Below are 26,920 nucleotides of genomic sequence, written 5' to 3'. Positions count from 1 at the left end.
AATATCTGGACTTTCATCTCCAGAATCAAAGGCAACAAGTTTTTTCACTACAAATCTATTAATTATATTAAAGCTCATTAAAGACTTGGGAAACAAACAAAAAAAAAGGCTTTGTGCTCAAAATTCCCAGGAGAATTATTCTCTAGACCTTTACCGACACTTGTTGCTAGAATCAATCTGCAACCTCCAGTGAAAGGGGGTTCCAGTGCAAAGTGCTGAATCACTGCAGCAGCAACAAAGGCCATTCCCAAACCTGGCAGAACATAAAAGGCTGCAGCCCACCACCTGCCAGGCTGCTCCAGTGCCCAGCACAGGGATACTCCCCTCCCCCATCTGACACTTGTTCCAGCTGGCCCTGGCCACACCAGGGATTTAGGAAGCCCAAAGAGCTTCAAGGGAGTCCAAGTCTGACATCTCTTCCTCCTAATTGTACTTTCTGTCCACATATTTGGCTACGTAGGATTAAAAAGCAATGCAAGCAGTGCAGTAAAAGTAGCTTGCCATTCTTTTATTCCAGGACTTGATGAGCTGGCAACAGGCTTGGGAGGCTACCGTTTGCCATCATCACATTTTGCACAAGGGGCTAAAATATGTGTAAAATATGGAACTCCCAGGGGAGGGAAATTGGCAGTGACTAAACAAACTCTACCTTGCCACTTGGGTTTGTTGTCCAACAATCAGAGAACAGATATTTCTTCAATGTACCACTGACATTAGACACACTTATTCTATAATGCCTATGTCATGCTAGACGCTGCAGAACTATCACAGTCGACAGTGCTCTTGGTTCAAGGAAATCAGAAACTGGGAGAAGCACATCATACAGACATTGGAAGCAGAGGGCCATAATTCTGATTTATGGTGACTATCACCAGCTAACCTGTGTTAGAAGATGACCTGTGTGAGAAGACAAGATAAGTGTGCTTTTCCTTCCTTGGCTGCGACAGTACCAGAAATGTGTTCAGAAGAATACCCTGGGCTACACCATAGCTGCTGGGGGCAGAAAAAGAATGCATGTTCTATTAAGTCAAATTCTGCACAGATTTAGAGCAAAAAGCCCTGCTGAACCCAGCAGACCACATCACTGCCCAATGGAAGAGCATGGATTTTCCACTGATTGCATCAGAAGGTGCACATTTTGCCTGTTTCTGCAAAAGTGTCCACACTTTTTGAACCTCCTGTAGTCTGACCTCCTGAGCCAGTTCCAGAGTGCAATTCAGCACAGACTACAATGCCAAGGACAGAAGTCAGAAGTAAGGAGAAAAATAGGGGGGGAAATTACTGAGCATTCTTTAAAATAGACAGTCATTATATTTAGATATTGCAAAGATCTCTTATATTTTTGTTTGAAATTTAATCTTAGAGGTAATCAAATCTGCTACAGCATGCTTTTTTCATTTCCCTTTCCTTGACCCTTTAGGACTTTCTTTGGGCCATTGGGAGCTACTTTCCTGGAGCTGCCTTGCAAGCACCTGCTTTGATACAATTCAGCCAACGACCTCACCCTTGGAAAACACAGGAGAAGGGAAGAGCTGTCAAAGATAAAGCTGCACTTAATTAAGTGTAGCTATTGTTTGCAGTTGCTCCTGCAAAGCTAAATTGCATTACTGTTCTGATGGTGTATACAAAATATAATGTAAAATGCATCTATTTTATAGCTGGTTCAGAATTCCTACTAATACTGAGACTTAAATGAAAGAAAGGAGAGAGACTTACTATATGTACTTATAAGTCAAAGGGCTGGCAAAATGCCATCAAACATTTTAAAAGGAGAAGTCAGAAACTCTTAAAAAAAGCACAGAATCAACATAGCACCTCAGAAAAGAAGGAGGGGACTGTTTGTGAGAGAATGCCAAGTTAGCACACTTGTCCTGAAAAACTCCCCCTGCCCTGCTAAAAACAGCTTCATTCCAGAGTGAACGTGCCATCTTCTCATACAAGAACACAAAGAAAGAGCACAGCAAAGCAAAATAAGAATGCACATTACTTCTAGTCCATGAGAACAAATGTTAAAAGGCAAGCATTGTGCCAAAAATCCCTCTTACTGTCACGTAAAGACTTACTGAACAAAGACTGTTTGTCTCCATTAAACTTTTTTCCTATACCTTGTACTTGGCATGTCAAAAGTTGTTTAGAGGGGAAAAAAACCCAAAGCAAAATCATTCAAGGCTTTGGGTTTTTTTCTGCTTCCTTTTCATCTTTAGAATGTTGAAAACTCAGGTACTATATTTGCATACACCACTATTCATCTTTAATTTAATAAATGATCTCTTCAATGTATTAATGGTTAGCAGTGCATATAAATTAGCATTTATAAAAATCAATTACATTGTCTCATAAGACAGAGGAGAAACCAAGACCTTCATCACTGGATCATTTGTATTTATCTGTTAATTATAAACCTTAATTGTCTCTTCTTATCAGATTCATTTGCATAAATTGCATAAGTTTAACGTTTAACAGGTTTTAATACCAGAATACAATTATTCTTTAAACATTCTTTGTTGAAATATTCATTATTAATTATAGCATTAAAATTAGAAATTCTGATAATTGACCTTGGCTTCTCCTTGGCTCATCATCATCTGCCCATTGAGGTCATTTATCTCATGATTATGCATGCTTTGTGGCTCCTTATTACTGATGTACTCAGTTTTAATTGTACTTTATAGCCTGTCACATTTCTCTGAATTTTGACTTAAAGCAGAATATTATGCAGAGTTCCACAAAAGTGGACTTTTTATAGTGTATTCATCCTCTTAGCATACCTACACATAATGACATAGCGGGGGTGAAAGGACTTTTGCCATATATCTGGACTATTAGGTACAACTATTTCTACCCTGGTGAGGAAAGGTTTCTTTTCAACAGATGACTTACAAAGTAAGAGAGACATTTGAGCTCCCAGCTAGCCTTGGGAAAAAAAAAAAAGAATTAGCCTGGTATTACATTTGACAGGTCATCTAATAAGCTCTTGTTGTTTGTAATTGACCAGACATCTCTAGCTGCCCTTTTCACTTTAAATACTGTTGGGGTTTAAGCCCAGGAAATAATGAAATAAGAGAAAAGATGACCAAGACCAAGTGTTGACAGAGGTATTCGCCTGAATTTGGCGGATTTCAATATACAGAATTTTTGAAAAATCATCCAGTGCAGAGGTGAAAACAAGTGGGTTTTCTCCTCTGTCAGACATCCAATAAGTTTCACATACAGGGATTTACTGGGCTGAAGTTTCCTTTCAGTCAACATTATTCATGCTATTCCGTTAAGTAAATATTTTAGATAACATCAGCTATATGTCCAAGAAAAGAGACGAATATTTTAAAAATATTAAACAAGGGTTTTTTTATATTGCTTACAGATACTATTATTAAAATGCTAGAGGGTGCCTCAGGTCAATAGCTTATAGCATATTCTTCTTACAGGAGTCTGGTAAGGAAACACTGAGTCCAGTCTACTTGAAATTTTCAGTATCTCTTTTGACTTACCTGTGGTCCCTAATTCAAAGAGTCAAAGCTACTGCACCCTTGTCTGAAAAGCACGACCAATGTATTTCCAGCCAGTTGCTGGCACCAGTGTTTCCTGAGTTCTCTTTTCAAATTCAAGTAAAACCTGAGAGTTACTCTGTGCAAATCATCTTTTTGCACCAAGGACTTTCTTCTGCTGGGATTTCCAATGCAAATGTATGTGTGAGTCAACAGAAAAGAAAAAATCAGTAGTGCATATTAGCTGTCATTACAACTGATTTAATGTATCTTCATCATGACTTATGTTTCCAAGAGCACACACATTATGACTCCAGCTGATGGGGAGCCTAAGGAGAACTAGTTGGTTACTATCAGGTCATGCAAAGTAGAAATAAAAGGAAATTGTCAATGCTTCCTCACACAATCTTACAGGTGACTAACTGAAGGAATGAACAGAACAATTGTTATCCAGTCCATCATGTTTGTAAAAACTTGAGGCTGCTTCTTGATCCCTCAAAGGAAACCAACACTTGGCACTAATTTGGAAAGCACTGCCATTTTTTTCCTGCTTGAAGATCAGCTATAATTATCCATTTCATCTGAAAACCAAGTTGCTAGAAAATGCTTCACTTGATCAACACCTTGATGCCTGATATGATAGATGGACACCTTTTACGCAAATATATTAACCACCTTGATTTACATTTACAGGAAGGATAGCAGTACCTTGGACATGTCATTCTTAAATCCCCTCATCTTGCAAGAAGAGCCTGAAACAAGTAGTCCCCTCTGTTGCCTAAGACATTTTGATGAAATTGTGCAGGAGAGCACAATTGTGTATGGTGACCAGAAACACCACAGGGAAGCAGTGCCTTCCATGTGTGCTGGACCCTCTCCAGCCAGGGACCGCAGCTGGGATCCTGCCACACTTGAGATTTCCTGCTCCTCCACCACTCAAATCCCTTGCCCCAGCTCTCCCCAGCAGCATTTCCTTATGCCAAAGAAGTAGAAACAAACACTACACAGATACCTGCACCTTGAGCACCTGCAGCATCACAGAACAAGTGCTAAAACCCCTAACAATAATTCTGCCCACATTAACAGCTACAAACTACACCCTTTATTGTGCAGTGGGAACATAAGGACGTCACAGAAATCTGCAGACTGTCAGAGGTTATTTCACAGGCAGTTTTCTGTTACTCTCACCCTCTGTTTACTTTCCTTCCAAGGAAACCGATCTAACCACAAGAATTCTACTCCAGACAACTCCACTACCACTGCCCAGGAGTGCCAAGCATCATTGGAGCAGCCCCATGCTGTGGAATGACAGTCAGCCTGGTGGCTGCTGATCTACAGCAGATTTAATCCTGCCTCAAAGAGCACACTAGAAGATGACAGCCACTCTTACCTCCATGAGCATTTTCCTGCTCTGCCTAGGGTTAGGGTTACACTTAGGGTTAGGGCTCAGGAAACCACAAAGCCCAGGGACACTGCAGCTGCATAAGTCCTGCCAAGGCCAGCACAGCTGCCCCAACATTGCTCCCTCCACACTTTTCTCCAGCATAAGCAGTTTCTGGTAATCAAGTGTGATATTTCTAGGCTTTTCTATACTGACTTCATCCAGCAGAAAATGCTTATAGGGAGTTTTTTGTTTGGGGTTTTTGGGTTTTATTGTGATCGGTGTAGTGGCTGGCCAGGAGTGAGGCAGTTAGTAGTAACAAAATTAAGGTGGGCTGACAGGACAACCCAAGTGCTACATTCTGTTCTTGCTCCCTGGCATTTCATGAGCCCTCTGTGAAAGCTGTCACATATTATGGTTTTTATCAGAATACAGATTTTTCCTTCCATCTACAATGAAACTCATTCAGCAGGCTTTTCAGCTGCTGGGTTCAATCCCTGTACATTTCCTTTTAAAAAACGAAGGGGAGAATGCAGCACTTCAAACAAAGAATGTTTAACTCTTTTTTTTTCTTCTGATCATTCAAATCTAGGTTGCCCAGACTGTCTCCCCTGTTTATGGAGTGAAGGTCCAGCCTCTTCCCCTCTGCAAAATACCTCCCTTTAAGTCTACTGTCCAAGTCCCTCTGCTGCCATTGTTCCATGCATGCCAAGGAGTTACAAATGTACCTCACTTCTGCTGAGCTGTTTATCTCTCTCTGTATATTCCCACTTCTTGTCAGTCATATAGGGAGCAGATGAGGGACGTGGGGTTGTTTAGCCTGGAGAAAAGGAGGCTCAGGGGTGACCTTATCACTCTCTGCAAGTACCTGAAAGGAGGGTGTAAGCCAGGTGGGGCTTGGGCTCTTCTCCCAGGCAACAAAGGACAGGACAAGAGGAAATGTCCTCCTGCTGTGACAGGAGTGGTCCAGGCTGGACATCAAGAAAAATTTCTTTACTAAAGGGATGGATAGGCATTGGAATGGGTTGCCCAGAGAAGCAGTGGAGTTACCATCCCTGCAAGGGTTCAAGAAATGACTGGATGTGGCATTTAGTGCCATGGCTTAGCTGGTGTGGTGGTGCTTGAGCAAAGGCTGGTCTCTCCCTTGGAGGTCTTTTCCAATGGCAGTGGTTCTATGAATCTGTCTTTTCTGATGCTGCCTCCAGGGTCAGCTGAAACTGAAAGAATCATTCGAGTCAAACTACTAACATTTTTTGCTTCCCTTTCCACTTTGAGGGACTCCTTTCTGCATGCCTCAGCTTACCAGAGCTGTTGTCAAGATATTAAAACTACATTGTCATTGTAACTTCACACTCACTTGTCAATGCTGCTGGACACACCAGCTACCAAAGTAATTTCCTTTTGTCATTGCATCAATTATGTCATCCCCAATCTCATTACTCTAAGTCCTGCTGGTTTTCATTCTTAATGGTCTTCAGTTGTGAACATGTCATTCCTACTTGGAGCAGTCAGGAAGATAGAAAGCTGCTTTATGCATAGAGTTACCACAGAAGAAAATATGGCCACATAATCACACAGCTTTTTTCCTCCCAAGACCTGCACAGTGTCATTACAGAAATGCAATGTCCTTGAAGCAAGAACTGCACCACCCTATGTACAGTTGTCAGGGTCAAGCCATGTGGGGTATTTCCAAGAACAATCACTGACATAGCAATGATCATGCTGACAATGAAGGATAATTCCTCCTGATTTCATAACGTTAACATTCACAAATAATCCATCAAAGAGTACATGAATATTAGATCTGCTCCAAAGAAATCTGGCATTTTTCTCAGCTGTCACTTTGCTTGAAAAAGCCTCTCACATGAAATTAAAACTTTGGAGAGGCATGTTTCAAGAAGCAGAGCAGGTTAAGTCTTCCAGCAAACTAGACCCAGGTGACTTTGGCTCTAGATCGTAGAAAACTGAGGTCTTACTCCATTGCCAAAGCTGGAACATTAGTTCTCAAATTCCCTCAAATGCAGTCAACCAGATTGCATTCATCCCAGTATAAGAGAGGATGAACAGGTTTAACCCTGAAACCATATCTAACTATCCTCAATACCAAGAGGTAAGAGGTTTTCCCTCTTACTGACAAATACTAAATCTGTTTTTGTGATTATGTAGAGCCCCATTCATTACATTTATGGAGAAAAAAAAAATCCTGTGCTCACCTCTAAGAAAACTTAACAGAGCCTTAGCAAAAGCTAAGTTTGTTTTCTCAGTATTACACGTATATGACGGAATACCCTGATCCCTTTCTTTTCCTGGAATACAAGCAGGTTTCATGCTTCCCCTGTGTGTAATGGAAGTAGTTACCCTCTGGCCAATTCAGATTGTTGTTTCTGAAAATTGTTTTTCTCTCTGGTTTTATTGGGCAATGTAATTATTTGAATTGCATGAGAACTGTCTGAAGAAAATCTGGGATATCAAGCCCATCAACTCACAGATTTCCTAGACAGTCAGGGACTCTAACAAAGCTTGCTATCTTTTTCTTTGCATAACAAGACAATAAAAGTGCAGTCATTTAAAGATCCAGTTTGCAATGCTGAGACCTGCAATTTAAAACCCAGTAACTCAGTTATGGGGAACTTTAATATTTAATGTGCAGATTAAGTGCACATTTAAAAACTCGTGAATACATGCAACTCATGCAAGCTGCAGAACATCCTTTGCTTTAACACAAGGTCCCTGGCACTTCAGAAGGATGAAGCAAAGAAAACAACACACCTTGGTGACCTTATAATCCTTGCAGCTGACCGGGATACCAGATCCTTCCTACATCACAATATTCATCTACTATAATACACTTATCCCTCATTCAAATCCCTAACAAAGAAAACTGTCGTCAAGAGAATTATGGACAGAAATGTTTACCAATGAGCAACAACGGCAGCACTGTTCCCTACAGCACACAAAACAGACAACCAGTCTGCATCCAGCTCTAGAAGAGCAGGAAAATGAAAAAAGAGGTAGTGGAAAATCCAGAAAATCCATTAGGTCTTGTTTAGAAGCAGATAATAATAGATCAACAAAACTGGGACAATGAAGTCACTCTCTGCCACTTCTCATAGCACCCTGCAGCAGGGACAGACATGATATTTGCTGTGCAAGAAGGGTCATGGTAAGATGTTCATGGGACACTTCTGATTATTTTGAGCTTCTCTGGCTCCCCCTCAGCTGTCCCTATGCAGAGCCCCTCTACTCAGCAGGAGGCAAGAAAGTCCTCTTGTTCCTGCACTTAGGAGTTACACGTCCAACTAAAGCTTGGTCACTGTGCTCCAGAGTATATCAAACCTGTGCTGGCTCTCCACACTCATGGCCTTAGCTGAGGCCTTGCATGAAACTTCTGAGTAGAAAAGGCTAAGAGCTAAATGCTGCTCCCCACAGTTTCTAAGTCACTAAGAAACAACTGGTCTAACATTTCCAGGAATCCCACCCCAGGTTCCAGAGAAAGACGAATTTTGTGCATAGCCTTTTCAAATTTAAGAAACAGCTTTTGATTGAGATAGCTCTGCTGTTTGAATAAAGTAAAAAAGCAAGTGGAGCAGAGCTTCTCAATAACACTGAACTTTACATTGCATGCAATAATTTAAGAGTGTGCTCAGCATGCATGAAGTACAATCATTTAATATTAATGCTGTATCTGAAGTGCACAAATAAAAGATAATTGAGTCAAAAATTTAAAATAAACCCCACACTTCTCCAGAGTGCAGAGTTCAAACAGAAGTACTAAAAAGGGGTCTGAAGTTGATTGTCATGACCCTCTCCTTGCAAGTATTGGCTAATAGCCAGATACACCCCATCAAAGTTAGAATCATGCCAGTGGCTTCAAAGACGTTACACTGGTTCTAAGCATCCCACAATATTCATGTTTTGATACCTTATAATAAATATTTGGTCTTCATTGTCCTTCATAACATATGAACACTTGGGTCCAGATTAAGAGTATTAAAGTTTCCAATGCTTCTGAAATTGAATTGATTTCAGTGGACCAGGAGACACAGGGAGGAAATCTCAATGAGCCTTAGCCAGGTATAATTCCATTTATAACCAAAAGGAATATAAGAAAATGTTACATGAAATGCAGGATGATAAGAGTAGAAAAAGCAATAAGTTGTGTGTGTTTTGTTTAGACTTTTTGTTTGTTTTTAACCAAAAATATCTAGAGTCACATAATGATTACTCTTGCCTAGGACGTCAATAGGAGGACAACACATTAAATTACATGATGGACTCTCAAGTCGAGTCAGAAATTAGGTTTTCCAGAGGCAACCTTTTAAGCAGCTATCAGCAACATGGTCCTGGCACCAAGGGTCAGTAATTTTGGATTTAACACACAAGAAAACAAGAGACCATGAAAGAATATTTGCACATCCCATTTCAGTGTGAGACAACTGAAGACACTGAAATCTCTATCAAAATTAGTGACACCCTAGAAGCTGAATTTTCCATTAGCTGCAGGAAAAACCTTTCAGCCGTATTGAATAGCAATAGCTATTATACATGCTTGGATGAGGCAGCTTTATTTCTCCTTTATCAAGCTGGTTTCTCTTTACTAACAGCCCTCTATCCAAGTGCTCAGAAAGCTACTTTTAAATACTCTACATTTTCAGAGGCTCATGCTAAGTTTGCCATTTTCATCCAAGACAATAATTTCAAACTGATGAACCTTTAGCTATGAGGATCTAAAGGTCATTTAGGGAGTGTTGCTTTCCACGTAGCTGATTCTTACCATATACTCAACTTCTATGCAGCTGATTTACTTCTGCACATAACCAATCCATTCCTTCCTGTCAGAAAACATTTTTATTTTACTCCAATCATTCTCACACATCAGTGACTGCACAGGCTAAAAACTAGTTTTTTAGATGTATTCAGTCTTTTCTTTCTCTGCTGTCACTACTTCAAGTGGAAAAGGATTCTAGTGTCTGGGAAGTTTAACCCATTCCCAGGAATTCCTTCAGATCATCACCATCTAGTAGAAACACCAAAGAGGGTGTTAATACAAGTACCACGGACCACCTGAATTTATCACCACTCTTCCTGAACTCACTAGTGATGTTCTAGCTCTTCCTGATAGTCTTGAAAATCACAAATTATGTATTGCCTTAGTGCCATGTTGTGCCTTCAAAGATCTGAAAAGCAACTCAGTGTTCCAGAAAAATTTGTTCTGCTGTTTTCTGAAGCCTAACTTATCTAAGTTCTGGATTTTCATTGCTCACATCATTGGAATACAATTCTAACTCTGTAAAAGTGTCTTTTAGTAAAATTGAAGTTTAAAAAAAAAGAAGTCACAGAAGTCTAGAAGTCTTCATTTATAAACCGCTAATCAGCTTCAGACCATAACTTGTGTTTGGTTTTCATTCTGCAGACTAGAGCTTGTCAAGCACAGCACTGCTCTCATCATTTCCACGTTCTCATCACATTCATTAACATTTTAAACAATGAAAAAAATGTTTATTATGGGTGTGATTTGGAAATGAAATGATCTCTTGTGCTCTCAAAAGAAGGAGGAGTTCTTGGGCCCTCACTTCAGCCCACTGGCTGGGCTGTGGAGCATCTGCTCACACATCCACGGAGAACATCTCACTTGGTTTTAGAGACTTATTCTGATTGTGCTGCAAATTCTGCTGCCTCTAGTGACACCCAGCAATAGGAGCTGCCAGTGAAACAGAGCAGCAGGTGCAAATGCTCTTCTGCTCACTAAATACGTTAGGGCTTGGGAAAATTAGGGTAAAAGAAAGAGAATCAGGTTGTCTACTTCATTCCTGGCTGAAGTACATCCTCCAGTTCCAGACATACAAGACCCTGTTCATTCTTCTGTGTTCTTTATGTGCACAGGCACCATTTCCAGAGGCAAAATCTTTCCCTCTCCAACTGCAAAATTATAAAGCAACTTGAAACCTAAATCTCAGACTTGCCAGGAAAGCAGCTATATCAAATGGTGATGCAAGAACCCTCAATGTGCCTAATTTGCTAGTTTTAACACACAGGACAGCCTATGCCAATTAAAATTAAATAAAGGCTCAGAGTTTCCTACAAGCTGCATTTCAGGTCTCAGCAGCTTGACTCACCTAACAGAGTATCAAACCCTTCCAAACACAGAGAGAACAATTTTGCTATGTTGACTGAATGCTGCAAAGTGCTTTCTTCTTTCTCTCTCTAGCTTAAAAATAAGTCCCAGAGAAGATTTGGTAAATTTGGTGGACATAATTTCTAGCACTCTTTACATTAAAATCTGCAGAGCATGATAAAATACTTCTCTTCCCAGTGCTGTATGGGGACTTGGGCTAAGGAGCAGTTTCTGTTAAGCACATTTATCCCATTCTTTCCTATTTTGCTCAGTGGAATTCTTGATAATATGTAAGTGTTTGGAGGTCACATCAATTATTGCAATCTAAGATGCCATTTCCGGACTGAAAGTAAGAGCACCTTCAGTTTAGCAAGATTTAATAGAGGTTGTTAAGGGTGTCTGACATTTTTTGACCTTTGCTCTTCCCTGTCAGAGTTTGAATAGGTCTGATTTAATTAGGTAGAAACTGTTTAAGAATGAATGCAAATGTAAAGGCTCAGAAGGAAGGATATATGTATTAGAAAAATTACCAATTCAGTATCTTCAAACTGCAGCCAAACAAAGTATTGATGAGGACAGATTCAACAGGAGATATTTTACTGGTTGGAAATAAAGAAGAAATCATGTCAGCACTAAATTATGGTTAAGGAAAGTCTGAAAGTGAGCCCAGTTCATGATTATTTTTTTTTTTTAAGCTGGAAACATAGACAGCATTTGGAATTATCCACACAGAAGCACAACAGTTTTTTCTGTCTGACCAACTCATCTCCCTACACTCAGGATTGTTTTCCCACTGAAGGAAGGAGCCTTTTCCCTAAGGGAGAAGGAGAAAAAACAGACATATCCAAATAACCAGAAATTCCCAGACAAGAAAAAGCCTTGGGGTCCCACACATAATCTTTCTCTGGTTTGGCTTGGAACCTGGAAAACAGGCACTGACATCAAGTTAAAAAGCATTTTCTGAAGCTGATGATCTGTGTAAGTCAGCTAAGAGCCAGCTGGGGGGTGAGGACTTCAGAAAACAAGTCCTTTTCTCTTGGGTTCATTGTTCCCTACTGGAGTGTAAAGGGGTAGTTTAGTCCCAAACATGTTTAGCGCCTGCTTCGAACTGGTACACTCTGTCATGACCCTGGCTTTTATTCTTGTTACCTGGCCTCCTTCCACACATCATTACTACTTCTATTGTCTCATCTCCTAAAAATAAAGAGACACTGACATAAAAATATTCCTGCTGTGTGCTTAATGGAAACATACAGCACACAGAGTGTCCTCAAAGCTCCATAATGTCAAAGATTTGAGAAGAATATTATATTATATCCTAGGTCTAGGTTATTCCAACAAACGTGAACAAAACATTACAACTTCAAAAGTTAACTGACCAGTAGCCCGCATCCCACTATCAAATGGCTTATTTATCTGCTTTACTTACAATACATCTTTTTATCAGAACATCCATTTTAAAATAAGGTCATTAGCTTGGGAAAGAAAAATAAATCAGAGTACAGTTGTATAATTATTTTCAAAAGCTTTATGGAAATCATTACATCATTTAGGCTGTAGAATTGAATCTTCTAAACTAATGACCCTCCTATCTCAAGACCTGATATGTAGGTCTGCTGATTTACAACATGAATCTGATGTTGTGCAGGTGAGAACAGATGCATGTACATGCACATATATACAGGTGAAGGGGGGGTTGATGTAATCAATGGTGGCAGGAATAAAACTCCAAGACATCAGATTATTAAAAAAAAAAAGTAGTATGTATTAAGGGCATTATCTTAAAAGGAAAACAGAAGTGTATTTAGACAATGGATAGGAAAAATTTTACAGAACAGATAAAGCTAAAAAATGTTTCTCTCTAAACCAAGATAGGTGAGAGGCAGGGGAGGGAAGAATAGGAAGCCAGTTATCACAAAACCCCAGGAGATAACAGTGTGGAGCTGAAGGATGAAAGCTTAGATAAAGGCAATTAAAGTATTTTCTATGGTGCATTAGATTTGGACTTTATTATAGTTGTGGTTTTGAGTCCATACTGATACAAGCTAAAACAGAAAAGCAAATCTGAATTATCTTTATAACTACAGAAACAAGTAGTCTAGCTCACATCCACATTCTGAGGCTATTGCTCTTTTCCACCTCACATTGGGCCAAACAGAGAAAAACCTGTGAAGAGAAACCAAGTAAACTGCGTACCTGGGAAATGAAGGCCTTCTATGACAAAATTAAAATCTATATTAGAAAATGTGAATTACAGTCCAATGGAGAGGTGGGCTTTTTGAAACGAGTAAACCCCAGCACATGACAATGCAGGATAATGCACTGGGTATGAGATACTACATAAAATATTTGTCATGGGTTCTTCCACACAAATACCCAAGACTAAAGTAAAGCAGAAAACTCAGTGACAGTTATAATGAAATGCTTACTGCATAACTGAAGAAAATAAGAATGAAAGATAAATAAAGGAGCTTGGCAACAAATCATATATTTGAAAACCAAACTATGGACTTTTGGCCAATAGCAAAAAAATGGGGAGTTTATCTTGAATAAGTGGTATGGAATGAGAGCTGTTAAAGTAAAAAATAAAAATATTCAGGCACCTTTTGCATGGCTTTGTGCCAAGAACCAAAAATTCCTGCAGTTCTTTTTATGATAGCATATACAGGCTTGATTTATTTTAGGGGGATGACAATTCAGCCCACATTTTTTGACAGAAAGTAAAATACTCAGATATTTGCATTGATGTCTGCCAGGAATAAAAGTGAGTTTTAGGCAGACTTTTCCTTACCTCTTCTGAGGAAACATCAAAGTGTTGCTGCCAGCAAAGTACAGCTCAGGGAATTGGGACTTTGCTTGGCCCACAGAGAACATGCACTAAAGCTACTGAAACCAAATATTTGGTTTCTTCCAACAGCCATAGGAAGTTGAGACCCTTCAAAGGAAGTGTTGGTCTCAGATGGATCTTCAGCACTGTTTGAAAATTCAGAATTGCTCAAGACCAACAGTTGCCAAGCATTCAGTTTGATATGCTAAAGAACTTTTTTATCCTCCATGACTAACTTCTGAAAGTTCGTTTCAGTCAAGGGTTTTCTCCCACTCTTTACAGTCTTTGCCTGAATATTTTCATTGTTTTCCTACTGTAGTAATGAATACAATGCTAATACTCTCTCTTTCCCAAAATTCTGCAACAGAGCCACACAGTAAATACAGACCTTAATTCACAGTTTTCCTGATGGGTCTCCAGAGCAACAGTTTTCAGTTCAGGGGAATTTGATGATCCAGCAGGAAAACATAAGAGAAATTTTGGTTTAATAGCTTCCATAGCTCTAAGGCATCTTGCCACAGTTTATTTCTGTTCACCATAAGCTCAGTTATTAGCCAAACCCCTCTGGCTGTTTACCAAATTATCTTGTGCTCTTGGGAAATATGCACATTCACTCCCATTTAATCTTTAGGTGGAAATTAATGAACTAATTTCACCAACTGACCACCTGAACCACTGTTTATTCCTTCTGAAGAAGCCAAAATGCAAATATTGAAACTAAATCTGAAATTTTTGAAGTCATGTCACAAAGGAGGAAAGCAGAGTTGCTCTACTGGCAAGTTCTTGGATTCTGAAAGCATCCTGAGAGCTGAAACAGGACAGTACATGGGTGAAAGACCAAAACAGCAAGCTTCAAAAAGAAAAGTAAACTGAAACTTCAGGCCTTAATCTGCTGCCTTTCAGCCATGCAGATAGCATTCACTGCAAATAACTACTTCATTACATTGGCTGTATTTAATTTCAGAGCAAAAATGCCCCTCAAGCTTACCACAATTCTTACTCCAAAGGAGCCACAGAAGTGGAAGTCAGTATTTGAAAAAAAGTATTTCATGACTTAACCAGAAAGTTATCTAGGCTACACAGTCTGCAATCCAGTTATTTTGACAAATGTGGAAAGGTTTTCTGTCCCCTTGAGACAGGAAATACCTCCTCCTATTTTACTTTTTGGCCTTTTGATTTACATATGGAATCAACAAAATACTAAGTGGTAGGACCTCCAGGCACAACATTGGAGAGTGAATGCTACCAAAATACATTCTGCATCCTGACAGATATCACAGACTGGCTTTTAGGTCACTTAATGCTATTATAGAGTGTTTCAGAAATGCCTATAACATTGAACCATGCCATCCTTTTTTGCTACCACAGGATATAGCACTCTGGCATATTTATACATATAAATTGTGCCCAGGATAGACAGCAAGCAACTGACAGTCAAAGGTGATACCATACATACCTGGGTTCACTGTGTATTTTTACAGAAGTTTGACATAAACCACTTTAAAGATGCCACTGCTTGTCCTACGTGTCTTGACTAAATCTATAGGAACATTTTATACCAGTGTTCTCCTTACCAAAAACTATTCCATTTACCTGGAGTCGCACCTCATCCAATTTCATTCTCACCCTTCCTGAGAAACAAGATTTCCTCCCTCAGGCTTCACACATAGCAACCATAGGCCAACTTTGCAACACTCACCAGCACAGCATCAAAGGAGATAAGTGTCTGTTGAAATATTTATAAACTTGAATTCCATGCCACAACACAAACCCAATCTTTAAGAAACTTCCTCCTTATATGTGAGTTAGATAAACACCTACTTGAAGGAAAACACAACTAAGCTGTTCTGTGAAGTAGAATAAGGAAATTAAATGATTCAGGCCCAACTCGCTCGCTCCAAAGCTGTAACAAAGGCCATCAAAAGGACACAGGTGTGACAATACCAGTCAGCAAACTCCCTATCTCAATGGAAACTACAACAGGCTGATGACTGATCCATCTGGAGGCCTGAATGTTCTAGGACCTCTAAAACAGAGGCAACCCTGCAGAGAAAGCAAAGTTGGTACTGACATTGTTCATACTCTACACAAGATGCATCAGTTCCCAGCAGTGTCACACGGGCACTCTTCAGTAACCCTTAGGTAAATATCTATTCATTAAAGTACTGCAGGAAAATTTTGCACTCAGTGCAGGCAGGAATTAAAGGAGTCTCTGTCAGGACTCACTGGCACTGTTATGAGGTAGACCAGCATGAAAGATCTGCTCAGGAGACCCTTACAGGCATTCAGCTGGAGGAATTTCAAATCTAGATTTAGTGAGGTGAAGTGTATATAACAGCTAGCATCTCACACAGAGAGCCTGTGTTCATCTTGGCAGAACCCTGCTGCCCCTCACGTCTGTCAACACTGCAGCTACATCCATCCTCACCCAATGCTGAGCTCCACAAGACCACGTACACTGACAGAGTTTGGCTTCACGTTAGCCCAAGGCCTTGGTCACACCCTTTTGCCACAAATCCTCTGGTGATGAGAATGTGGCACCTGCAAGGAGCCAAGGATGAGCTTAAGAAGCAGCCCTAGTACAGCAGAGCAGCACTCCTGTCAGCTTCTGTTGCCACGACAGACAGGATCCTTTGCTGCATCGTGCCAGTTTCACAGCCAGTTTAATCAAGTAAAAATGGGACAGCCAGCATGAACAATTCCTATTTCCAGATATTTTCACTTCGCTGTACAAGTTGTGCTAGATATAATCAGCACATTCACTTTTCTAAGAGCAAAACAGTCTGGGCTAGAACAATTCTAACTTAGGGAATAACTGAAAACTGTGAGATGAAAACACAGTTAGACAAAAAAATTGCCTGAAGGCATGTACTAGCTTCCACACCCTTATGCTTCTTCTGCCTCTCCCCTTTTGGCAAACTCACAGGTACAGATAGTCACCATTTAACAATTACTCTTACTCCATTTTCTTTGCTGCTAAATAAACGTTAATTAAGAAAAGACCATTTATGAGCCATTCCACAATTAGAAACCCACTCTGGAAAAAAAAATAGCTTGATATTAAAGTAACTCAAATTCCCTACTGAGATCAGAGCTACCTAACATGGGATGGGAATCCAGTTTTTAAATGCAGTACTTTGATGAAGGAAACCACAGAGCAGCACACACTAAGATATATGTAAATAGAAATCCAAATAAGTATTAGCCATTCTGTTGGTCAAACAAACTGAGCTCTAGCAAAGCTTCCACAAGTGCCTCAGGCAAACTGCAGTGTGTTTTAAGACAGAGTTATAAATTTAGCATAGGTATCAAAGAAAAGGTTACTCACCTAGTGGCAAGGAGTCACTTCACAGTAAACAGGAAACCCTATTTTTAGCAGTAAGTATAGAACAGAATTATGGAATCATCCAGGTTGGAAAAGACCTCTAAGACAATCAAGTCAAATCATTCCAATAGTCAAAGTCCCACAGGTGGGTAAGAGAAACCACCCCCAAAGGTAATCTTATCACTGATGGCAAAATGGATATCCAGATATTTGTATGAGGTAAAGAAACAGTGCTGTTCTTACAATATTTATCTAACAGCATTTAACAAATATAAAATTTAAAAATAACATGGCCATATAGGTATAGAGCTGCTCCTTGATTTTATGACAGTAAATGTACAGGAGGCAGGAGAAAGGTGCTGGTGGTAGTATGGAAGAGTCAAAAAAAAACCAAAACCAACCAACAAACAACCACCAACAGGGAAATGACTACTTAAATAGCTCCAAGGGCAGGAGAAAGGTGCTGGTGGTAGGATGGAAGAGTCAAAAAACCCCAAAAACAACCAACAAACAACCACCAACAGGGAAATGACTACTTAAATAGCTCCAGATGAAAAATTTCAGTGAGTGATATCACTGGAGCCTTGTCCTACAAAGTCTGCCAATACTCCTCTTAAAGATGCCTCCTCATTTGGAGCTCCTGTCATTTTAGACCTTTCCACAGCAGGGACTCAAGACAAAAAAAAAATCCAAGAACCAGTTAAGGAAAGAGGGACTTCATATGCTTAAGGAAGGTGATCAGAGGTTTAAAAAAAAAAAAATCAGTTTAGTAGTAGTAGTAGTAAAATGCAATCCTCAGCTCAGGAGAATAATTCGTTTGGGGAGACCATTCCTAAAGACTCCTCTTGAACCCTCCGAGTCCTCTTGTAGAAGGATTTGTAAACAATGTTTTTGCCACTTACAAAAGCATTATTTTAGAGGCATTTTATTGAGGCAACACAGACAGCAGGGGTAGGCTTACCATAACATTTTACATGAACAACTGTGTTTGAAGCCCAGTTTCAATGTTTCTGTGTTTTAAAAGCTAGTATAGAGATTTTCTAGTTGCCTAAATAACAAAATCAAAATATTCCTCCAGGGAGAAGGGAAAATATAACGAATACTTATTATCTAGAGAATTGTTTACATTCCAGTATTTGTGCTACAAAGGTTGATTAAGTGATGTGAACAAAAGTGGTAAAGGGAATTAATTTTCAGCCATGGACTGCATTAGAGCTTAGGGCAGTCCCTCTCCTTTGTCAAGTGAGAATGAAGATTGGAGAAGATATGGTGCAGAAGCCATGCAAACAGCTACTTTTGATCTATGCTGTCAGCCAATGTGATTTATTTGCTGAGACACACAGTAAGTGCAAGACTTCAAGTCCCTTAAGCAGAGGTGATACACACACATGCAGGTGATACATACACACACACAAAGCCTTTTAGAAGTTTCATTTCTCAGCCCTCAAAATGCCTCTGAGCTGCTCTGCAGTGAGAATGTCACGAGGTTTCTAGAATAGAGCTACTATTACCTAGCAAAGGGGAATCTTCATTAAGAAGGTTCATACAATACAAATCACTCTAACATAATTTAAGAATCCTACAAATAATTCAAAATAACTTTTCACACAGTAAACCTTAAGTAGATTGCTTCAGTGCTTCTGCCACCGCTCTGCTTTAGGCATTCTTCTGTGTAATCCTGAACAGTTTTGTTTTCTGATTTATAATACACCTGCAACTTAATAGAGTGGAAGGTGTAATTAACACTCTCAAAAGTTAACAGAAGTGTTTCAAGGTGCAAGAACCTAGTTAAATTTCCCACAGGTAGACAATTCTAAATTATTATCTCCTTAAAATCACATCACATTCATACAACTTCTGTCATATGAACAGATTCTGACATATGAACATATTCCCTGTGTAGTATACACAATAAATAAAATTTTAAATAAATACTGTAAGGCCCATGTAGGAAATTTACAGATAGACATCAAAACAGAGTAGGAGGAATACCTTACTGGAGTGAGTTAGGAAGGCCAGTTCTCCACACTGAAAAGCCTCCAGTCCAGCTGATTCTTAAGGGGAAAAAAAAAACAAAAAACCCAAACCAAAAAAAAACCAAACAAAACAACCAACAAAAGCCCAGATGTGAGCATGTAGCTTCTTTACTGAAAGATCCAACTCCTACAGGGAGTGCCCAGTGTAAAGGTCCCACATTGCACAGCAGAATCTCTCCAAGCTGAACTCAGGCAACCCCTGAGGAGAAGGCATGTCGGCTCCTCTTTTCAGTTAATCCTTGGCTTTTTTCCAAAGACCTCTCCAGAAAGGATAATTAATGCTAATTACAGGGTTTGGGGGTTTTTAAATGAAGTACACAAACCTCCATCTCTATAAAACTGGGCCCTATTAGATGCTGAAATAAAGAAATTAAAGACTTCAAAGGATCTTTTTTTTTACTAATTCTCTGAGCCATTCAGTGCATCTTGCATCAAAAATAAGTTGTATTAAAATTAAATTGCTTTTAAAGCAGCAGTGGTCTCTTGCTTGTGAGCCAGTCTACAGCTCTGAACTTCTATCAGGGTTCTTAAAAGACAGGCAGGAGAAAAAAATGCAAGAGAAATAAACTTTTCACTTTAAAAACATAATATAAAATGCATTTTTGGATTTTTTTGTCAAATTGCTCTAAACCAGTGACTAAACAACATAAACATATGAATGTTCTCTCTTTAAAAAGTCAAAGTCTCCAAAGAGAATCAATTGTTAACTTCTGTTTGTATAATATTTACAAATATGGCATTGTGTTTACTTTAATCCTATACCACACCTTCATTTTTTTTCCTTTATATTTATACAACAATCATAAGCATTAAATCTCATTCTCCCTTTCCTCCTCTCTGACAGATGCCTCATGTATTAAGCTTTCCTCTGCACTGTGCAACACTTCTGGCATCAACAGTGGTATCTGGGGTTGCCCAAGGCTAGGATTTGGTACCTCCTGGCCATATTTCCAGAGTTCCTTCCGGCAGCAATGGTGGATAATTGAGTATTGCAGTTCCTGCTATTACATTTTATTTGCACTGTTGTACCTTCTGGGTACCACAGTCAGGGGGAAGCACCCTATTGTGACAGACACTTAAGGGCACTTGATGAAAATATATTCCTTGCTCCAAATGTCCACGATCCAGGCAAGACTGTGGATGGGAGAAGGAGCTGGATGTAAAGAAGTCAGAATCCACAACAGAGTTGTTTTCATTCAAAGAGCTGAGAGAAGTACAATATGCAATACTGTAAAGAGTTGGAGAATCAGTGGGGAAAGGTCAACTCAAACAATTTCTGTCACTTTATAAAATTTTTCAAGTCCACTACAGAAAAGGATGAATTAGTTCTGCTGTGAATTACTAGCAATCCTTTTGTTTCAGTTTCTTGCCCTGAAAATGCTGTCCACAGGAAGGTCAAAGCAGCAAGGTGCTGGATTTTGCCCTCCCAATAGCCCAATCACCCCTTCAACTAAACAACTTGAACCTAAAGCTCAGATCTGTTCTTGCACACACTGTGCATGAGGAAAATCAGCACCTGATGTCAGGGGAAGCAAACTGAAGCAGTGCCAGGTTAAGCTGCACCAAAAGCAGGCCCAGGTACTGTATTGCTGAAGGGGTTTTTGCCAAACCTTCCTCAAATCCTGTCCAATGTCTTCCCATGCCAAACCCAGCATCTGAGTCCTAAAGAAACATCAGAAATAAATTAAACTAGTCCCCAGGCTGCCCACAGCAGAAGTAGCTTGGGTTCTGATGTGCATTTCAGACATGGAGACTTAGATATCCTTTCATAAATAGCAGCTTTTCTCTCATAAAATGATCCAAAAAAAGAGGCAAAATATTTCTGTTCACTTTTTCCTTCTACCTCATCCATTGCAGATGGCATCTGCGCAAACAGTTGTCTTTTTTAATAAAATTAACACAGAAACATATAAACATGCATTTTTTATGACTTCCACCTGAGCACTCATTTAAAAGTTCATATTATACTTTTTTTCAAGTAATGTTAATGTAAAATGCATTATGCATTTTCCTGACTCGTTTCCAAATACTGTGAGAACAAAAAGCAGTCCTTTCCATCATTCAAACAGCCAGAAATGCACCACATGACACTGTTTCAGAGGTTTAAAAAAGCCTTTTAGCTTCAGCTGATTGCTATTCATTTCTGAAGGGTCTACTCTTTTTAGTCTTTGTTATTTTATCTTTGAGGAAACCTTGTAAATGAGATTATAATGCAATATTATTAATTTCATAGATTGCAAAGGTGTTCAGGGTCAAAAGCAAACAACTTATTCCATTCTTAATGTAGACTTTAACTTTCTCCGTCTCATAAGCTCTTGAACATCCCTAAATATCTACATTTATTCCCAGTTCTCCATCACAGCTGTTTGCACTTACACCAAGAGAAGCTAATGCACATGGAAAGTTTGACCAATGTCAGTGGCAAACATGTTTATTTTTGCATCGTTATGTGACATGAGGGACAAAGGCAAACACTGAAAAATTACTGCTTTTCCCCACCACATCTCTGTGTGCTTCCACAGCCTCTTCACTATGTCCTGTGCTCCCCTGTGAGTGAGATCAGCTCCTCTTTCTAACCCTGGCAACCACCTTGTCTCCTTCAGCCTGAGTAAGCTTAGACCTCCTTGAGCTGCCATTCTTTTCTACTTTCTCCTGCCAGAGTTTACACAAATTGTAGAGACAGCAAGGGTAAGATTTATACCTTTCCTTTTCAGAAAATTAGTTGGTTTTCACATTTTTTACTCACTGCTCAAGAGGCCAGCCTAATCCTGCTTTCCATCTTGGTTCTCCAAATGCACAACTAAGATAATCTACTGACATTTTAGTGTAGAGTATTCTTCTGCATGACACTCACCATCACTTGCATCCATACAGTTTCTTTTCTGTTCCCCACACTGCACACCTGACCCCTGACCAGATCACTTCCACAACATTAGGAAACATTTTTATTTCGTACCTAGTCCTTTCAAATTAATCTTTATTCCTGTCCAAAGGTTTACAAATACTGTATTTAAAAATATTGTTTCTTCTCTGCTGTTTATTAATATCCACTTTAAGAAGTGAGTCTGTGAACTTAGATAACTTTATTACTCCCCAAGATGATTAATGAGGTGATCTGAAATATCAATAGCACAACACCAGCATTTGGAAAAACTATTTATATTACACAGCAAGAAAGTGATTTGTAACTTCCACATAAAACAACTCCAGAATGGACATGTTTCCTCCAGTTAAGTCTTTGTTTATCTTAACTATGACAAAAACAGACCCTTTTACTTTGGGTTGCATGCTGTAGGTCTCCAACATGAAGCGGTTTGCATCCACTGGTTTCAGCACATAAACACAGACTATTATTCTGTGAAATGAAGATGCAGCTCTGTACAGGAACTTCTGTATTTATAAATTAAGCTTGTAGATGAAGAAACTTTTCTGGAAGAGATCAAGACCCTGAAGTGTTCCTTTTCTAAACATGGTTTGGTATCATACAAGTCAAAGCTGGAATGTTAATGGGTTGCATATAAAACTTAAGACAAGCTGATTACAATGAAGTCTGCTTTTGACAGCTACCATCCTGACAATGACAACACATTATATTCTGCCATCAGGTTTCTCCCTCTAGCAATTTTTATTTCTACTAAACAAATAAGCAAATTTCTTCATATAAAGAGGGAATTAAGCTATAGCTTCACCTATCCAAAACACTAAAAGAATACAGCCAACAGAAATAAAAAGCTAGGGTAAGAGGGTTTTATAGCTTCACCTGTCTGTTTGTTTTGCAGCTGCTGTTCTTGTGTCCTTCCAGGGCAAGCTACAGTCAGAAATAGAAAATTACATACCACAAAGAATGTCTTATCAGAAATCCAAGCTATGCTGAAAGTAGCAAGTGTCAAAACCACATCAAGAGCCTTTCTTGTGAGATGTCTCAGCTTAAACACCTTGTGCAGTTCAGATAAGGTTTACCAAAGCCTGTGGATATGATTTTCCAAGCCTCTCTAACTGTCCACTCTCAAACATGTGGATTACACTAGCTTGTTCAGCAGCCACTTTCCATCCTTTCTGCTGGGAGCTCAGTTACACTGACATTCAGCTTTCACAAAAGCAATCCTCAGCTTCCCAGGAGCAGCCAAGCCTCCTAAGTATGGCATCCAGGCCAGTCTCACCCTGCCACTTGCCCAAGGAGGTTGGGGAGGGCAGCATGAGGAAGCTGTATGTGAACAAAAGAAAGCCAGCAAGAGCGCTAGGGAGCAGACAGACGGACAGTAACACGAGGAGCCCTGTTAGCCCAGACACTGCTGAGCTGCTGGCAAAGCTACCCCGACACCCCCCATTCCTGTGGCACTGCCAACCACCTGTGTATGACAAGGGCCAACCCAGCCTGCTATCACATCACAAAAAAGATATGACGGTAGAGACTATTTAAGATACACCAGGATAAAAATATTGGAAACTGATGAGCTCATTGTCTCTTTTCCATGAACAGCCACAGTATTTGCATGCCTTCTCTTACCCCCTCCTGCAGCAAAATCCCAGCAATCACAGAAAATAAATACAAGCTATACACATTGGTCATTAATATCCAGACCATATTTTGGATTAAACAATTCCTTCCTAAAACATGCACATCTATTTCACTAATGCCAACAGCAATTTTTAAATCTGAAATGTTAAGAAAGACTGCATAAGTTCACTAGAGAAACAGATGAGAGGTGCAGTGAATAGAATTTTAGTGCTGTTCATTGTCCTAATTGCAGTGAATAATACTTTGGCAGAAAGACCAGAGCCCTGATTGTTCCAGGAACTTCCAACAATCAACAGACTATTACCTCACTTATTTACACCAGAGACCTGATCTTCCAGTCACATGAAGCACGTAGCACGGGCTTTAAGCACATGAACAGTCTAATTGACTTGTTTGGCACAACTGAGATGCTGAGGAATGAACCTGAAACACAGGTTCTCCTGCTAAAGGCTTTCTCCATGTTCTGCATACTGAAATCACTACAGCCTCCATTTCTTTTCCCCTCTTAAACACCTCTGATATATTCCCTGTTGTCCTGCAACCGACCCACCACACTGGCATGATTTGATCTGGAAATTCAGTTTACTGATGGCTTGCTTGCACAAGAGCCCAGTGGAGTTAAAAGACACAAGCGAGTACCCCAGTCACTTAGGAATGGCTGGAGAGGATTGAAAGGTTTGGTTTTGTTTGCAGTAATTACAAAGGTGATAGCTACATGAAAGCAGACTCATGAAGTTCAGCCCACCTCTTTTGCATGCATTGAGAACATATATCCAAATACAAGACTTGTGAAAGGTAGAAAATTTTAAAATTCCATGTCTCCCCAAATAAACTTCCTTTGATTTGTGGGTCACCTAGGGCAGTGAAAGCTAACAAGGAATAAACCTAGAACTGGAAATCAAATAATCCTATTTAATTTTATGGTTGTTGACACAACTTGTTACATGTGTTTCCTACCAGAATAAATGAAATCATAGTCATCTGATTTCCAAATTACCATATCTATTGTTTCAGAAATACAGGGTGTAAATAATTGCAGTGCAATCGCCTATGTCTGGACCTCTCTCATCCGGAACCGTTATCAGGATTAGCATAAATTACGGTGCCATCTAATAATGAAATCACTGAACACTGATTGTGCCAGCTATTTAAACCTGTAATTATTGCTCATTAGAAACGTGTTTCACATTATTTGCCCCTTGCAGGCCCAAAGTTTTTGTCTAAAGGCTTCTGCAAAGAATTCTACAGAGAAGACTGTGAAGAAACTTAAAACAATAGGCACGAATTTCAGTTGCAAAGACTGTCTGTCAAAAGAAATATGTTATAGGCACCATTCATCCAACCTGAAAGACATTTGTATGTTACTATTACTGCAAAGGAAAGTTGTAACAGGCAAGAAAGGAATGCTCTGGTATCATTCAGATAACATAAAGAATATGTGGTTTTCTGCTTAAGTGGAGAGTGATTAGCTCACAGCATTTGCTATTACAGTACACAATTAGCATAACAGACTCTAAATGAAATAAGCTCCTGACCTAGCCAGAGGGAAGATTTTTGGCAGCTCTTCTCAGGGCTAGGAAGGGATAGATAGCTACCTGGGACACCACACCAAAGGCAGTTTAGGACAGATGCCAGAACTAAAGCAAAAATGACTGTAACTCTTGCATTCTCCTCTGCAAAGGGTTTGCAGAAGAGAGCTGATTAAGACTTGTCAGTTGCCCTTCTGGATCAAGCTGTTTACAAAATGAAACATCTAAGAAGAGGCTTACATAAGTGCTCTTCAGTCCTAATAGATATTTTAAATCCATTTTCCTTGACAGAGTGAAACCAATTTACTTTTCGCCATCTTCTTTGCACTGCACATGCAAAAACTTTTACAGAGGATAAAATAATAGCTTTTGACACTTTCAGAAGCAAAAAGGTACAAAAACAAGAGAGGACAGACAAGCATATATCACTTTGAAATACACACCTAAGTGCAAAGACCTCAGCTGACAGTGAGCTTATTCATCTTCCCTGATGACTCCTTCCAACAGCTGATTCAAGCCACAGTTTAAAGTTCCATTCCTGTGGTGAGTGGGTTCAGCAGACACACAAACAACTCAGCTGCCAAGGTACACATCCCCTGCAGACTGCTGACTGCACACCCTCACAGCCACTGGAGGCACACCTATGAAGGCTTGAGCACTCTTCAAAGTTTAGCTTGTATTAGTGCTTCACAAAATTGTAGGAGCCCACCTCCACTTCAGCCAGGATGCAGAAGGCTCAGACTCTGTCCATTCTCTGAACAGAAGGCTCTTATTTTACTTACCACAGGCTCTACAACAGGGAGAGTCTCCAGCCTTCTGATAATTGAGTGATTCTGCCCAGCTTCCAGCCACTTGCACCAACACATTCCCATGATGCAAGGCCAACAGACCTAATCATTGGGTGGGGCACTTAACCAATTGGTTCTGAATCCTTAAATTTCCTACCATCACCTGGCAGATATTACAAGCCTTACCAGAGGTTGTAATTTGATATAGGCAGAATACAGGAGAAACTCTATCCTTCCTGACATGATGTCGATGCAGTTGTTCTTCTTAGCATTCAACAACTAGCAGATTCAAAAAGAAAATAAAATGCTTTCTTGAATGTGTGGGACACAATATGTTCAAAAAGTGAGCCACAACTGTTCTGTTGGCAGGCATTTGCAAATAAAATTAAATATTCCAGGCAAAGGCAATCTAAGCTTTTTGTACTGATATAATGCTACCTGCAGGTATTTACCCTGAATATTGCCTTACTTACACCTGTAGTCTGTGATGTTACTACTGCAAATATTTGAAATTCAGTATTTGATGGAAATAATAAGCTGACTTGGCTTTAAAAAAAAAAATTAGGCAGTTCTGTTGTACTGCTATTAACTCTAGTTTTCTACTCTAGTAAATATCCTTACAGGACTGTTAGTTAACAACCCTTCCTCCAAAAAAAAGAGCCATTCTTGGCTGTTCCCATCTGTATCTGTGAATGATGTAGAGCCCAAGTGTATTTTCCTTCTTATTACCAAATAGTCGTCTCCAGTAATTTGATGGGCACTTAGCCAGATTCTGTTATTTGGTCTTTCTCCCCAACTTTTGGGCTTTGTCAGGAAAATAAGCCCCTTTCTCATTCCTAGGGTACATTTCTGAAAATAAGGCTTTTGCAGGTTCATTATTTATGTTTCTGGAGAGAAAAAGCTCTAGGAGATTGT

The 26,920-nt window shown here is 39.6% G+C and overlaps 1 long non-coding RNA gene across 1 annotated transcript in view; it reads right to left on the bottom strand.

Moving 5' to 3' along the window:
- The window catches only part of LOC120500527, a 31,229-nt gene extending 5,132 nt beyond the window's left edge, over positions 1–26,097 (bottom strand). The window contains exon 1 of the long non-coding RNA XR_005627120.1: positions 26,000–26,097. This is a non-coding gene — a long non-coding RNA (uncharacterized LOC120500527). The remainder of the gene's footprint in view (positions 1–25,999) is intronic.
- Between the last annotated feature and the right edge of the window lie 823 nt (positions 26,098–26,920).

The sequence above is a fragment of the Passer montanus genome, unplaced genomic scaffold (genome assembly GCF_014805655.1).
Source record: "Passer montanus isolate IOZ18808 unplaced genomic scaffold, ASM1480565v1 scaffold18, whole genome shotgun sequence".
Classification (NCBI taxonomy): domain Eukaryota; kingdom Metazoa; phylum Chordata; class Aves; order Passeriformes; family Passeridae; genus Passer; species Passer montanus.
The sequence above is the reverse complement of the archived record's forward strand: the minus strand, read 5'-3'. Positions and strand labels throughout refer to the sequence as shown.